The 16226-nt window shown below is 41.5% G+C and overlaps 1 protein-coding gene and 1 non-coding gene across 11 annotated transcripts in view; both read left to right on the forward strand.

The window, feature by feature from the left end:
* The window catches only part of Large1 (LARGE xylosyl- and glucuronyltransferase 1), a 513859-nt gene that overhangs the window by 180426 nt on the left and 317207 nt on the right, over positions 1 to 16226 (forward strand). The gene's annotated exons all lie outside the window — the stretch shown is intronic.
* LOC121829910 (small nucleolar RNA SNORA76) lies at positions 12744 to 12878 on the forward strand. The gene has a single exon (XR_006072962.2). It is a non-coding gene; the product is annotated as a small nucleolar RNA SNORA76 (small nucleolar RNA).

Genomic DNA, 16226 nt, shown 5'->3' on the forward strand with positions numbered 1-16226 from the left:
TTTGGGTTGGATTTTTCCTTCCAGTGCTTTCTGTAGGGCTGGGTTTGTGGACAGGTATTGATTAAATCTGGTTTTATCATGGAATATTTTGTTTACTCTCCCTATGGTGATTAAGAGTTTTGCTGGGTATAATAGTTTGGGTTGGCATCCGTGGTCTCTTAGTGTCTGCATAACATTTGTCCAGGACCTTCTAGCTTTCATACTCTCTATTGAGAAATCTGGTGTTATTCTGATGAGTTTTCCTTTATGTGTTACTTGGTCTTTTTCCTTTGAGGCTTTTAATATTTTTTCTTTGTTCTGTGTGTTTAGTGTTTTGATTATTATGTGGCGAGGGGACTTTTTTTTTTTTTTTTTTGGATCCAGCCTATTTGGTGTTCTGTAAGCTTCTTGTATCTTCATAGGTATTTCTTTCTTTAGGTTAGGAAAGTTTTCTTCTATGATTTTGTTGAATATATTTTCTGTGCCTTTGAGTTGGTATTCTTCTCCTTCTATCCCTATTATTCTTAGGTTTGGTCTTTTCATGGTGTCCCAAATTTCTTGGAGGTTTTGTGTTATGACTTTTTTGTTTTTAGTGTTTTCTTTGACTGATGAATCTATTTTCTCTATTTTGTCTTCAGTGATAGAGATTCTCTGTTCCATTTCTTCCATTCGGTTGGTTTTGCTTGTTTCTGTAGTTTGTTCATTTAGTCAGGATTTCTATTTCCAGCATTCCCTCAGCTTGTGTTTTCTTTATTGTCTTAGTTTCATTTTTTCAGATCTTGGAATGTTTCTTTCATCTGTTTAATTACTTTTTCTTGGCTTTCTTTGATTTCTTCCAATTTTTTGTTTATTTTTTCTTCTATTTCTTTAAGGGAATTTTTTATTTCCTCTTTAAGGGAGTTTTTCATTTTCTCTTTAAGGGAATTTTTTATTTCCTCTTAGTGGAATTTTTCATTTCCTCTTTAAGGAATTTTTTATTTCTTCTTTAATGGCCTGTATCATTTTTAACGTCATTTTTAGGATTGATTTCTTCTGATTCTTTTGTTTTGGTATGTTCAGGTCTTGCAGGTGTAGAATCACTAGGTTCTGATGTTGTCATATAGGTCTTTATGTTGTTTCCTGTATTTTTGCACTGGTGTCTACTCATTTCTTCCTCTGCTCGGGCAGGCAGTGTCTGTGTCTGAAGGTGCCTCTCTTGTTCTAATTTTTAGTCTTGGTTCACTAGGAGTTCTTGGTTAAATTGGTGCTGTTGGGTTCTGTTTCTTCAGGAACAGCTTAGTCAAGTCAGTGTTAATGGGTTCTGTCTCTGGCAGCAGTTGTTCCCAGTTGGTGCAGGGTGTGCTTGTGGTTGTTAGGTTCAAAGGGGTTAGTTTTTTGTTTTTTGGGTTTTGGGTTTTTTGTTTGTTTTTTTTTGTTTTTTGTTGTTGTTGTGGAGCAGGGAAAGTTAACTGTCTGGTCTCTGGGACTCCAGTGGGTTGGGCCTAGGGGCTAGGGACCTGTTCTGTCCATCTGGACATGGGAGCTTACCTGTTCTCAGTCGGTGAAGTGTATACTTAAGATTCCGGTGATCTGCTTTGTTGGCTGTGTGGCACCTTCTTCTGTGTTCTCAGGTCACGTTTTGGTCATTCCTCAACTCCTCAGCTGATCTTGTTTCCTCAGACTTCAAACTGTAGGGTTCTGAATCCTCTCCCAAATGGATTTCAGCTGAGCAGGGTAGTCTCACCAACACCTCCAAGATGTTGGGTTTCAAAGTACATTTTCTTTTTGTATTCTATCAGCAGGCATCTGTTTCATATTGGTTATTGTGAACAATGCTATAATAGTTCTAAGCTTGACAACCTGAATTTGATCCCCAGGACCAAGATAAGGGAAGCCAGCTCTCCCAAGTTGTTTTCTGATTTCTGCCATTGCACATACATACATACACAGACACACACACACACACACACACACACACACACACACACACACACACGCACGCACGCACTATTCCTGTATGGTGGCTCACATGCCTTTAATCTGAGCACTGCACTTATACCAACTTTGCTCTCTGACATACTGATTTCAGTTTCTTTGATAGTGGGACTGCTATGTCACATGGCTATTCTGTTCCTAGTATTTGCAAAGGCCTTCATACTAGTTTACATAATGTCTAGGTCAGTTTGCATTCCTACCAACAGAAAGCGGGTAAATTTTCAGCACCATATAATAATGAGAAAGAACAAGCAATTATGGTTTACTATTTCTGGTTAAGAAACTATAACCAGGAAGACAAAACAAATTCCTGAACTCAAATCACCAATTAGAGAATTCAGGGTGTCCATCTGATTTGCATTGTCCAGGTGTGTGTGCTGATTTTCCAGTTTTTACAGTTAACTTTCAGGAATTGTGGAATGAGTGAACCCCTAAGTATAATTGAAGTGCTTCCTAGGAGCCAAAGAATGAACCTGCATTTGTATTCTGTATAAGTGGCAGGGTACAGGAACTGTTGGCCAAAGATTGTTGGGTATATGTATATACATGTGGTTCCAGACAGGAGTGGAAATAGCCTCATTGCTTTGCTCTATCCAGTTTTAGGGAACTGGGGAAAGCTGCAACTCTTTTTTTTTTTTTTTTTTTTTTTTTTAAGCAGGATCCATCCATTTCTTTAATGAGCATCTAAACAGTCAAACCTTCCGGGACTGTTTTGTGTAATCATTCCCTGAGCTCTCTATTTTCCATTCTCTGTAGCTATATCTATCTCTACCCTCCTTTTATAGCAAAATTGCTTCGTTATAAGAAACTAGATATGAAATGAAACTTGGAGCTTCACTGCAAATTTCAGCCTTCTGGTGATAGGTTTTGCTTTCGTGATTCAGGAGTTCCACAATGGGGAGATTTGGAGACAAATACAAAACAAATTAGCCATAGGAAAGAAGTTGTGCTGTGTTTAAATGAGTAGCTGACACTGTGACTGCAGACATGTTAATTAGACTACCTTCTTCAAGAACAGCAGTGGCACATTCTTAGAGTCATTAGACTGTGTGCCATAGAGAGCTCCTTTAAATTTCATTTCATTTGAGACCACAGAAAAGTGCAGGGGCCAAGATCAGGTCATTGGCTCCTCTTCTTTCTTCCCTCTAATGCCTATTGTTGGCGTTTGTTTTTCCCAGTGCTGGAGGTTGAACCTCGGACCCTATACTTGATAGGCAAGCTTTCTATATTGAGCCACACCTCTAGCCTCTCTTCTCTTTCCGAGATGCTGGCCTTTGCTTGTTGGCCTCTATAGGGTGTTTCCCATCTGTAATTCACCATGCAGACATTTAGTCTCCATCTCCCTTTCTTCCCCACATCTCAGTTGCTGTGTTTCTAACCACTCTTGCTTTCCTCCATGTATCCACTTGTTTCTTTCTGGTTTGGACCATGTTTGGAGTTAAATTAAGGTTTCCTGATGATGCATCATGGCTTATGGATAGAGGGTACCATTCCTCTAGTTGCTTAGTAGCAGACTGTCATTCTGCCCTTCATTACTGCCAGTGGGGCTATACCACTATAGCAGTGTCCTTGCTGTTGTTCCCTTTGGGGATGGGGGCCAAGTAGGCACAGAGTCTTAGGCACACAGACTCTGGGAGAATGTCAAAACAACAAGCTCAGTTTATTCAGGAAGAGGTAAGCCTTATATACCCTCCATCCCTCTCTGCCGGGAGATCTGATGAATATGCATCAGCTGGTGTGACATGGCTGTTTCTCATTGGTCCAGCTCATCTCCAGATCATGTTTCACCTGCTGTTGCTAAGGCCCTTAGGCAGACCCAGTCTGGCTCTCAGAGAGTATCTTTTTTACTTGGCTGGGCCTCAAGCCTGCTAGGGATGAGTCATCCCACACACCACCAGTGGATACAGTTCTCTTTGACCCTTCTCTTGCAGGGTTCCTATGATGGGTCTGGGATTCTTAAGAGAAGGGTCATTATTCTAGCAGAAGCTGACTTTCTGACCAATTCAAAGGCATACATCAAGGGAGCCACCAGGTAATATTAGCAAAGCTTTCCAGATGCAAATGCATATAACATTGAATCTTGGAATAGTTTCTGCTGGTTTGATGATGATGTCATTCCACTCTCTGGGCTTCACTTTCCTTAAGTATAAAATGCTCTCCATGCAGTATGAAGCAGACATTAGTCCCAAGTTTTATTTTCAGAAACCTGGAGCTTCTTTTCAAAACCCATATTTTGGGCTGGTGAGTTGGCTCACTTAGTAAAGTGCCTTAGGAGCAAGAATGAAGTCCCGAGTTATGGTCTCCAGAATCTGTGTAAAACAGATGAATGTGATTGTGTACATCCATAACTCTGTTCAGGTAGGGGATCCTAGGCTCACTGGCCATCCAGTGTAGCCAGTCAGACAGCTCCAGTTTTAGAAAAGATTCTTTCTCAAAAGAGAACATGAGACTGATAGAGAAAGACTCTCAACATCGACTTCTGACATTTGCACATACACATACATGTAAAAATATATAAGGAAAAATAACCCTCTCTTCCCCCCCCCTACTGTGTGCACTTTTCTTACTGCTCAGGTTTTTCGACTTTGAGTGGCACACATTTTTCTTAATTATTTGAATTATGTGGGCAATGTTCTGCCCAGTTTATGACCCCCCAAAGAGACCACTGGAGACCAAGGATATCCGGAATGCAACAGCAAGGTTCATTAAGCGCGCAGTACAAGCTAGCAGGGAACCCTCATCCGCAGCACCTGATGCAGCGAGGCAGGGAGGAGAGTTCCTTTTTCTTGGGGAGGTTAGCTTTTGAAGGCAAAAATCACAAAATTCTTCAGAGGAGGGGGTTAGTACGGGTCCATCCTTGATTGGTCCAGTTTTCCCAAGCCTGGACTTGATCTTATTTTAGTTTGTCTGTTTGCTCTGTCAGGAGTTTTATGGCCCATCTCCGAAGTCTGGTCATGCTATCTTGGGGGAGGGGTTGTCTCATGGTTAGCCACCACCAGACATCCTGACTTTGTACTTCTAAAACTTCTGACTTCACCCTGTCTGGGAATGGGGAACTGACTCAGTTTGGTTATTTTAAGATATCCCTTCCCTCAGCTCTCCGGGCCTTAGAGGGAACTGGGGTGGGGTGGGGTCTCTCAGGCAGCCCAGCTGACTTCTCTGCATGAATATGAACAGCTTAATGCCTGCTTCTAGAATGCTCTGGGCACCTGTATTCCATTTCTTGTTTCAGGACACATCAAAATAAAAGCATGGGGGATTCCAGATAAGGAAGGATATGAGGTCATTTTAGCAGTTCTGTATCTTCGAGAATGACCAAGCCAATCTGCTCTTAGAAGCCTTAAGTTCTCTCTTGTTCTATGGCAGCCCCACATGAATCCTTGGCTGTAGGACTTTACAACTATGGCCATTTCTTGTTTCAGAATACCTTGGCGTGGAGGTAGCCTCACAGTCTTTCTGCTGCATTGTCTTCCTCTCCTCACTTGTAGGAACTGCTGAGTCTATGCAAGATTTAGTTAGGTTTAGACATTTCTCCATACTCCTTTTCTTGTAGTACCTGGCATATGCTCAGTATCTAGTAGAGTACCCTGTACAAAGTAGGGATATCATCACTGAGGACTAAGTGATTGCTCATACATGGTGGGGGTTTCTGCTCTTCAGTGTTGTTTGGGGTTTTTTTGCTCCTTTGGAGGGACTGCTACCCAGCTCCCAAATAAATCACACATGGAGGCTAAGTCTTAATTATGAATGTTCAGCCTTAGCTTGGCTTAGTTTCTAGCCAGCTTTCTGTAACTTAAATTATCCCATCTACCTTTTGCCTCTCTTCTTTTCCCATTCTCTTACTTCTGTAAATTTTACTCTTACTCATGACTTGCTATGTAGCTGGGTGACTGGCCCCTAGAGTCTTCCTCCTTCCTCTCTCATTCCTAGATCTTTTCCTCTCTATTTATTTCTCCTTCTATATATATTTTCTCTGCCTGCCAGCTCCACCTATCCTTTCTCCTGCCTTGCTATTGGCTGTTCAGTTCTTTATTAGACCATCAGGTGTTTTAGAGAGGCACAGTAACACAGCTTCAAAGAGTTAAACAAATGCAACATAAACAAAAGTAACACACCTTAAAATAATATTCTACAACACTTCCAGTGTATCAATCTGTTGTGTTAAAAGACACTCATGTGCCTCTAAAAATTGCTCATAGCTTGCTGTTTGTTGACAATTCCACCATTCATTTTCCAGCCACATCTTATTCCTTTTCTTGACACATAGAATAGTTCTGTGCTTTTAATGTATGCCACTGTTATTACTAGCCCACTCAGTGCTATGTCCAGGTCATGTCCAGGGTAATCCATGACTCCAACCTAGTCACTTTTTGTGGCTGGTGATTCCAGCTTTCATTTACCATTTGATTCTTTGGTTTACCAAAATTCATTGTCTTCTCATCTGAGATAACTTTTTTCTTTCAGATCTCATCCCTAGGCTGATCACTGGCTATTCTTTAAAGGCTCAGCAGTCACTAATACAATTTGTATCACATAATTCTACATTCTTGAATAATTTTTTAATCTCCTTGAATTGCTTGTAAATACTTTGCTGTCATGAACTGTTGTCCTCAGAGCCTCTGGAAAATGCCCAGGGTGATGCTTCATTTGTACAGCTTTTCAAATAACTGGCATGTTGAATGAAAATGGTATTTTGCAAGTGGAAATGTAGATATCAGGGGCAGTGGATTTGGATGATAGTAAAGTTATCCTTCCCCCCAACCTTGCAAGGCATTGACAGTAGAGGAGCATACGTCACAATTTTGTTGCATTCTTTTTAAGTAAGGAGGATGTTTAATAGGCTTAAGGGACTTTGCATTATTCTGCAATGGGAAGAAAGCCAAGTTCACACGCAGCTTCTTATTGCATCATATTTGTTGGTGATACTTTTCTGATATGGTCTAGATAGGAGGAAGATAGATGGAAGAAAGTTCCTGGCTCAGGGTTGATACTGTCTTCAGCCATGGAACAGTAAGTGGTCTCACCTCTTAGAGCAACTTAAAGCTGGGAAAAATCTTTAGAGGTTGCCATGCCTTATCACCTGTTCACCTACCCACATATCCAACTATCTTTCCTCCTGCCTGTTTACAAACCTATCCATTCATCCTTCTAACCCACCCACTCATCTATCCATTCACTAATCCCTTCATCTACCTACTTACTCATTTACCCACCTATCCATTTATCCACTCACTTATTTGGGCATTCAAGCAATAATTTACCAGGAAATAATGCGCAGTTTGTACACTGAGCACCCCAAGAGGCATCAAAGAAGCGTGAAATACAATTTGGAGAATAGTCATCAATCAAATCATGTTTCACTGAAGGTGGTGGGCTCATTGTTGAATGTCCTGTAAAATGCAAGGATGGTAAGGCTTTTTTTTTAATAAATTAAGATTTATTTTTATTGTGTGGGGGTTATTGCCTGATTTAGATCTATGTACCATGTACATTCAGTGCCAGAAGAGTGCATTAAATCCTCTTGCACTGGAGTTAACAGCTAATTGTGAGTTACCATATGGGTTCTGGGAATCAAACCCAGGTCCTCTTAAAGAGCAGTCAGTGGTGTTCTTAACTCTTGAGCCATCTCTCCAGTTCCAAGTTCAATAGTTTTTATTACCTTTCTAAAATTTGGTGACTCTTAAGAGTGGAACTAAAAAACTAAACCATGTAATGAATGACTGGAGAGCTTTAGATAACAGTGGCATCTGGACAGAGTAGAATGTGGTCCAGTATTAACTTGTTACTGTTTTTACAGAGAGTTATTGATACCTGAGAGTGGCCTTGGTATAACACACACACACACACACACACACACACACACACACACACACACACACACACACACACATGCACACATACTCATATCTAGGCTCAAGCTACATAGACCTTAGGTGTGAGTCTAAGCTTCATTCTGTTAGGTCTGGAACCTTCTGGTCACTTACTTGACTTCCCTGGGTTTGTTTCTCTTGTCCATAGAGCAGGCCCTGAGTCTAGTTATTTTACAGGCCCATGGTCTCGTCATGGAATGTTAGGATACTGTTTTCAAGGATTCAGGGGTCTAGATTTACATCCAACTCTTCTACATGTCAATAGTTTGACTTTTGAGAAGTTGTTCACTTTCTGTCTTATTTTCCCCAGTGATATGAAGATGTGGTGGTGTAAGGGCTGAATCCTGTACTGCCTGCTTCATTTGTGCTGTAGATCTAATGCCTAGTAGCTCAAAGTATGCTGGATTCAGAAAATGCCAGATTTCCAGGGTAGTGGTGTTAAAATAAATGTGGGCTTTGATCCAACATGACTATCCTTATAAGAAGAGATTGGGATACTCACAGGTTCAGAAGGAAGATGGTATGAAGCCAGAGGGAGGAGGCAGCTATCTGCAAGCTGTGGACAAAGACATCAGAATTAACCAGCTCTTTTTTAAACCTTATCTGGGACTCCCAGCCTTTAGAACTGTGAGGCAATGCTGTCCTGTCTGCATTAGTTACTTTTGTTATTGCTGTGACAAAACACCTTAAAAGGTACCTTCAGGAAGAAAAGATTTATTTTAGCCCCCAGTTGGAGAGTTCAGTTTATTTTGGTGGCAAAGTCAAGGAGGCAAGGGATTAAGGCAGCTGGTCATTTTTCATCCATAATCGAGTAGCACAGATGAATGCTGGTACTCAGCTCATTTTCTCTTTTTATTCAGTCCAGGACCCTAGCCCAGAAAATGGTACTATCCATAATTAGTGTGGGTCTTCCAACTCTGGTAACATAATCTAGATAAACTCTCTTGGATATGCCTACAGTTTTATTCCCATGGTGATTCTAAGTCCTATCAAGTTGACAGTCATAATTAATCTTTACTCTACCTTTTATCTCTTAGACTGAGTTATTTCTTTTGAAGATTTATTTACTTTTATGTCTATGAATATTTTGGCTGCATAGATATGTGTGCACCATGTTGTACAGAGCCTGGGGAGGCAAGAAGAGAGTGTTGAATATTCCAAAACTTGCAGGTTGTGAGCTGCCTTGTAGGTGCTGGGAACTGAACTGTAGTCCTCTGCCAGAGCACCATGTGCTTTTTTAAAATTAAAAATAGATATTTTATAGTACATGTTCTGATAGTAGTCTCTCTTCCCCCAACTTCTTCCAGATCTTCCCCACTTTCCCCTCCCACCCAAATCCAAACTTTTTCTTCATTAAAATACAAACAGTCATCTAAAAAATAATAACAATAAAATAAAATAAACAAACCAGAACAGGACAAAGCAGAGAAACAGAAGAAAAAGAGCCAAAGAAAAATCTGAAGAAACACATATAGAGACACACATATTTGCACATACAGATATCCCATAAAAACACAAAATCAGAAACTATAATATATATGCAATGAATCTGTAAGGAACAAAAAGCCCCAACAAAGCACTATGAGACAGAGAACCTCCAAAAATGTTTTTGTTTTTTGTTTTTTTTTTTCTGAATTTTTTGTTTTGTTTTGCTTTGTTTTTGGTGGGTGGGTGTGGGGTGGATGTGGGTATGGGTGGGAGTAGGGGTGTTGGTCATCTGCTTACAGACATGGGCCCTGGCCTTAAGAGTGGTTTGTATACCCAGTGCTCTAAACTTGTGAGCTGCCTCTCCAGCCAGCCAAGACTGGGATAATTTGGAGTCACCACCATAGACACCTTTTCTCCAAAAGCCGCCATGCCTGATGCACTGTCATAATTTCTCTCACTCTTTGCCTTGCTTTTCTCCTCTCTCTCTATCCCCTCTTATCTCTCTGTCCCCCCTTTCCCTTTCTTTTCCTGCTCTCACACTCTTACTCCTTCATTCTCTCCTGGCTGTCCATATGTTCTGTTCTATCCTTGGAGACAGACAGTATCATCATAGTAGAAAACTAATTTTTCTAGGATTGTGCTTCATTCTCTCATTGCACAAGACGGTGAGGGGAATTTTTTCTTAAAGGTCCTACTAGGTACTGTTTGGAGCTGCATCATTCCTTACACTCCAGACTTCAGCCTGGTGAAGTGTCACTGCCTCACTATAAACCCAGCTCTATTTCAGTGACACAAAAACACCCGAAGGGCTCCTGCCTGGTGACTCTTCTTGAGATATTTTCTTAGCTAAATGTACTTTGGTTCCCTAGTTTCTGTCTCCCCAGCTCTCTCAGCTGTGTTCACTGTTGTTGTGATACCCACACTCTCACAGTACTACTAAAATCCCAGTAGTGACATCAGCCCTTGGGTATATGGGTTGCCCGTGGGAGGCAGCTCCATCTGGAAGCTAAATAGAGCAACATAATCATGTTCTTTTTCTTCCTCCAAACCTGTCTGTATTCCTGAAGGTACAGAGTGCCAATCAGGATACTTACAAATTGACACTTTTCTAAAGTAGCTTGATATTTTAGAAGTTTCTTATGATTTCAAAGAGCTGGGAGCTGGGTGTGAAATTGGCCAGGAAGCCATCTCAACTGGAGACAGAAAACAGGAGGAAACATATGCGCCTGAATCCTGTGTGCCTGGAAAGTCTTGGCTCTGCCCTGAAGATATAGTTTTGGGCCCTCCAGCTGTTAATTCTTGGAGTTCTTCTCAGTCACAAAGAAAGACCATACTTGGCAAGCCAAAGTTGACTTTTACAAGTTTGATTATATAGCACCTGAGTGCTTCTTTTACCCACCTTGGTATTTTTTGGGTTTTCCCATTGAACAATACTTTATGATAATCACTGAGCCAAGTGGGCCATAGGGCAGGTGTGGTCTTGAAAGATATCCCTAATGTCAAGGCAGTGCAGGATGCATGCCTAGGTGCTTTTGCCTCTTCTCTCCCTTGTTCTATGCTTGCCATAGCATCATTCAGCTGGCATTGCTCATGTGTACCTCTCCTTGATCAACTATACATGATAGATTTCATACTGGATGATGGGATAATCATAGTGTTTTGCGGCGCTTTCATTTTGCAATGCATCCAGAATGTGTGTCTTTGGGACCAGGAAGAATCAGTGCTGGTGGCTGCTAGAGAGTAGAAAAAGGTACATTTCTACAGTCTTGCCCATGTTTTTTGGGAAATACAACTTTTCTGCAGAGCACCTGGGCCCCTGTATATCCTAAACCCTGAAGAGCTAGGTCATTCCCCCAAAGCCATAGTCTGTTTTTTCTAGAGTCCACTTAGTGCTTCCAAAGGGATTTTGCAAAGATGTGAAGTCACTTACTTAGGAATGTTCTTAGTTTACATAAGGCCAAGACCAACATTTTTCTGTGTCACATGGTAGTGGGGGTGATAGGATACTTGAACCCATGGCGTCTATTCCTTGCCCAAGGTACTTCCCTGGAAAAGAGCCACTTCTGCTAGTTCTCACCTTGAGGCTGCCTCCCCCATATCACAGATGGTGCCCTCCTAGGGAGTCTCCCTCTTCCTCAGGCTGCAAAGAAGGAAGGAGCCTCTCTCTTCCTCCAGCTGATGAGAAGGCCCCATTTAGCCATAAAGGCAGTATTCTTGTGGCTTGTGCTAGGTGGGAAGCTGAGCCTTGTAAACCATGCTGGCTATAATAGGAAAAGCCCTTGGAGGAAAACTGTAGGCATTTGTATGCAGCCAGTCTGATGGGGTGAAATAAACACAGTCCCGATTAAACTACACATAGCCAGCACATTTCTGGGGAGACAGACCAGAGTAGAATGCTGATCTTTCTTACTCTTTTTTAGATGCCTGCTTTCTTACTACTGCCCACCAGGTGGTGTTAACTGTCAGGGGCAGCCCTGTGTTCCGATCTATTTATTGATAGAAGCAGTTTTTATTTGTAATCTGTGGGACTCTTGGAGCATGCCCTTTTTCTCTGAGCTCCAGTTATTTCATCTCTCAACAGAGCCTGTTGATATGTGCATATAGATTTTTAGAGTTACAATAAAGGAATGTAAAATATATCTGACAGAATCCTGCATTTGCCAAGCCTACATCATTGGGCAGGCACTCTACCTGTCCAGCCATTGTACAATGGTGATTGTTGTCTCTTTGACTTGGATGGATATGATAGTGTGGATATAATGAAGTATAAGGTCTAGGACCTGGCCTATTGTTGCCGGCAATAAATGAAAGGCACTGTAATCATAATAGGATGACAGGAAATCTGAAGAATTGAGCAGAAAATTATATTACTCTGGGCAAGTCACTGTATTCTTTGGGAATTAAGTCACATAGGCCTAAGGGGCTATTGCAGGATAGTGAAGAAAGGTATCACAGGGCAGGTAGCAGGGCATTTATTGGAGAAATAAAGTAGGGGTGCTACAAGTGGCTACCAGGATGTTATTTACTAGTGGTACTTGCTTTGTCAGCTGCTTGTTTATCATAGTCTTCAGTTACTTATAACTTGTTATGTATCTATTGAATTGGTGGTATTTATCTGCAGAAATAAGTCCTGCCCCCAGTACAGCTCCTAAAAGGAGAAATGAAGAATTAGAATAGGCCTATGGGCATGGTCAAATGCAGCACTCTTGAAACAGTTCAAACTGAGCACTGAGCCTTGCACTGTACTGTTAAGTGTGCTTGATATTTTACTGGCACACAGCCCTCTGTGGCTTGGGGGATGTTGGATGCTCAGAAAGTGTCCTTGCTTTTCAGTTGTGTCAAATGTTGTTGAGGAACCATAAAGACGGTGATCCATCTTTTGCTTGAGGTCAAGTGACTACCCAGTGTCAAGACATTGGATCTAAGCTCAAAAGCCTTTCTAGAAGGGAAACCCACTGCTCTCTTCAGGCTCCCTGAGTTGGTGACAGAAAGGCACTGTCTTGGAACCTCTGTGTGTCTGACATGTGACCTCAGGGTCTAGAGACAGTGCCAGAGCAGATGCAGCTTGTTCATATCCGGGGCTGCTTGGTGCTACCTTAGTGATTCCTTTAGCCATAAGCGACATTTGGACAAGGTAATAGGTGATAGTAGTAGGCTACAGAAGTGTGTACATGGGTCAGGGTATACAGGGCAAGTTAGAAGTACTGGAAAACCCTTTGTGAATGTAGACTAGGACTGGGTTGGAGGTTGGAGGGTATGTGAGCTACTGGATTATCTCTGATCTCTCTGATGGGTACTGTCTGATGGATACTTCTTGTGCTCAAGGAGTCAGGCTCAGTCATATAAAGCTCAGATTTTCTGGTAGCTGAGAGAACTTTGAGAAAGGATGGTCAAAGTCAATAAGAGGATGGCCATGGAAGTCTAGGTGCAACGTGAGGACTCAGTAAGTGTTGGTTATCCTTACCCTTTCTAGAGTAGGAGTCGGGTAAGATACTGTTTCTCATCCAGCAGTGCTCTGACTAGTGTTTGAGGGAGAATTCCTAACTTCAAGCACAGTTCCTGAGTCTGCACATGAGCTCACCTAGGTCACAGCTCTGCCTTTCACAGCTGCATCTTTGGGAATATTAGAGTAGAATTGAGAGGGATGAGATCATCACCTCTTCTACCAGCTTTTCCTTCTTTCCATAAAACGATTTTAATCTACAATAAAAGAAACAAGAATCAATAAAATGGAGAATTAGACGCATGGTAATTCCTGAGATTTAAGAAGTTGAAATGAGCAGCTGCAATATTTTCCATGGGTAATCATGTTATAGTGTCCCTCAGCCGATGCCTTTCCTGTCCTTGGTCAGGATTCATGTACACAGCCCAATGCACAAATCCTTCCATCATGGATTTGGCTTTCTCATTTTCATTATCTCTCAACATTTCTGAAGATATACCATGATGTACATGGATGCATCCCATCCCAGTTGCTACTGTCATACATTATTGAATGCTTCCTGGCTGAAAATAATCAACATTTGATTAGCATCTTGGAGGTTTGAAGTTCAAAATCATCCTTATAATTAGTGTGTCAGGTCCAGGATGTAGGGAGAGTCCTTTTCCTTGCTGTTGTCAGTATCTACAACCTGCATTCCTTGCTTTGTGATCCTTTCTTCTTTTCTCCTTTCTACAAAGCACATCTCTCCAATCTCTTCATCCTCTGCCACAGTGCCACGTATGATCACTTGAATCTTCCCCACATACATGGACATCTGTGGTGCCATGAAGTCTATTTAGGGATAAATCTCAGGCACTAATCCTACTTTCAGAGTTCCTTTTACCATGTAATACAGCATTCACATGGTAGGATTTATTATGCAGATCTCTTTTTTTGGGAGGTTTATTATTAGTAAAACCTAATGAGTACATCAGTCTTGGTACCCACCATTCTTACTGCCTGTCTAACCTTCAGCATCTTCCCTGTGAGGCTCCATTTCCTTGACCTAGCTCTACTCTGCCCCATTGACCCGGTGGTATCTTTTTTTAATTACTTTTAAAAATTATGTATTTATTCATTTATATATTTAGAGGTATTGTTTCTCTGAGTAGCCCTGAATGTCCTGGAACTCACTGTATAGAACTGTCTGGTCCTGAACTTGGAGAGCTACCTGCCTCTGCCTTCCAAGTACTGGGGTTAAAGGCATATGCTACCACTGGGAGGCTGTGATGCTGTTTTCTTCCTTATTCATATAACATCTGGAGCTTGCCCCTCAGGAACATGTACTGCACACTGCCTTGTCACTATTGGTTTATTTGTCTGCCTGTTTGGACAGAGGTGCATGGCAGCTACTTCTTATCTCTGCCAAACAGACCCATAACCAAACTTGGCAGGCATATATTGTGGCTTCCCAGAAACATAGGTCCCAGAGCAGGAACACTGCCTCCCTTCATGGAGAAGTCCCAAGAAGCCCTGTGTCCTGATTTCCATGGAGCCTTGGTGGCCTAAAATTGGATATCCTCCTGGGATCTCCATTCCTCTGAGCTTCTGGATTTGGGGTCCCCATTTTCCTGGCCCTTCAGCTGTCTAATGCCTACTTTGTTGGGCTACAGTAGATTAGCCTAAGTAAAAGTGAATAGACAAGTTCTTATTAACATTTATATTACTGTTCTTTGCTACTTCTTGGTGAGGTACTGGGATGGCTGTAGAAAATGGTCTTTCATCTAAATAATGTCTCTGTTAGTGGCTGGATTCTGACTTTTTGCTGGGCTATAGAAAAGAAGAGTTGTGCGGTACTTCCAAACCTAGGATGGAAAAGAGGCACAAAGGTGAGACCAGAAACTGCATGTTAGATGCATTGTACTCATGCCCAGTGCACACTGAATTGTCTGCTCCTATGCCAGGCTGTGGTGTAGAGAATTAACATCCAGTACTTAGTGAATGCATATGAAATGCCACACATCTTCTCTCTTTCTCTGTCTCTTTGTTTTTGAGACAAGGTCTTATATAGTTTAGGCTTACTTTGTACTTGCCTGCTGCCTCCATCTCCAGAGTTCTTGGATAACAGGCTTGCCCTGCTAAGCCTGGTTTATGCAGTATTGGGGATCAAACACAGGGCCTTCTGCATGCTAGGTAAGCACTCTATCAGTTGAGCCACTTTATTAGCCTATATTTCTTTCATTTCAGGAAATAACCTTTTTATATGCATATTGTTTTATTTATATTTTCTTTAAGTTTATTTTTTAAATTTTTCTATATTTGGTCTTGTTATTTCTCCATCCCTAATTCTGCCCCACCCACCCACCCCTGCCAGATCTCTGTCCCTATGGACCCCATTTCATAGTCTTTCTCTCCTTTAAAAGCCAAAACCAAAAAGAGTGCATGTGCATATGCATACATACACATATACACACATACCCCAAGAAAGAAAGAAAGAAAGAAAGAAAGAAAGAAAGAAAGAAAGAAAGAAAGAAAGAAAGAAAGAAAGAAAGAAAGAAAGAAAGAAAGAAAGAGGGGGTGGGGAGGAAGGAAGGAAGGAAAGAAGAAAGGAAGGAAGGGAAAATTTTTTTTAATGGAGTCTGTTTTGGCCAATGATTAGAAAAGGATGCAGAGAGACAGTTGATCTAACATGCTTTCTAGGAAGTGGCACATAAGTGATTCAAAGATCTGCAGGTGAGCTGAGGACATTAAGGGTGCCCATGGCAGAAAGGATAATGAAAACAAAAGTAGGCAACTGTGAAGGTAATTACTTTGTTCAAGGCAGATACTGTAAAGTTAAAAGCTGGTGTAGATCCCTCTTAAGGTTGTAGAAAAGGTTGACAAGGATCAACATGCATAGAAAGGTGTGGGAGGCTGTAGTTTGAGAATGTATTTTCACCTTAGTCTACAGCTAAGCATATGGAGACTGGGAGGAAATCCTGAATGGTCATCAGTGTTTCCTAAGCTGGGAAGGGCATTGATGTAGACTTGAGGCCTATCAAAATGCAGACTGA

Source organism: Peromyscus maniculatus, chromosome 5 (genome assembly GCF_049852395.1).
Source record: "Peromyscus maniculatus bairdii isolate BWxNUB_F1_BW_parent chromosome 5, HU_Pman_BW_mat_3.1, whole genome shotgun sequence".
Classification (NCBI taxonomy): domain Eukaryota; kingdom Metazoa; phylum Chordata; class Mammalia; order Rodentia; family Cricetidae; genus Peromyscus; species Peromyscus maniculatus.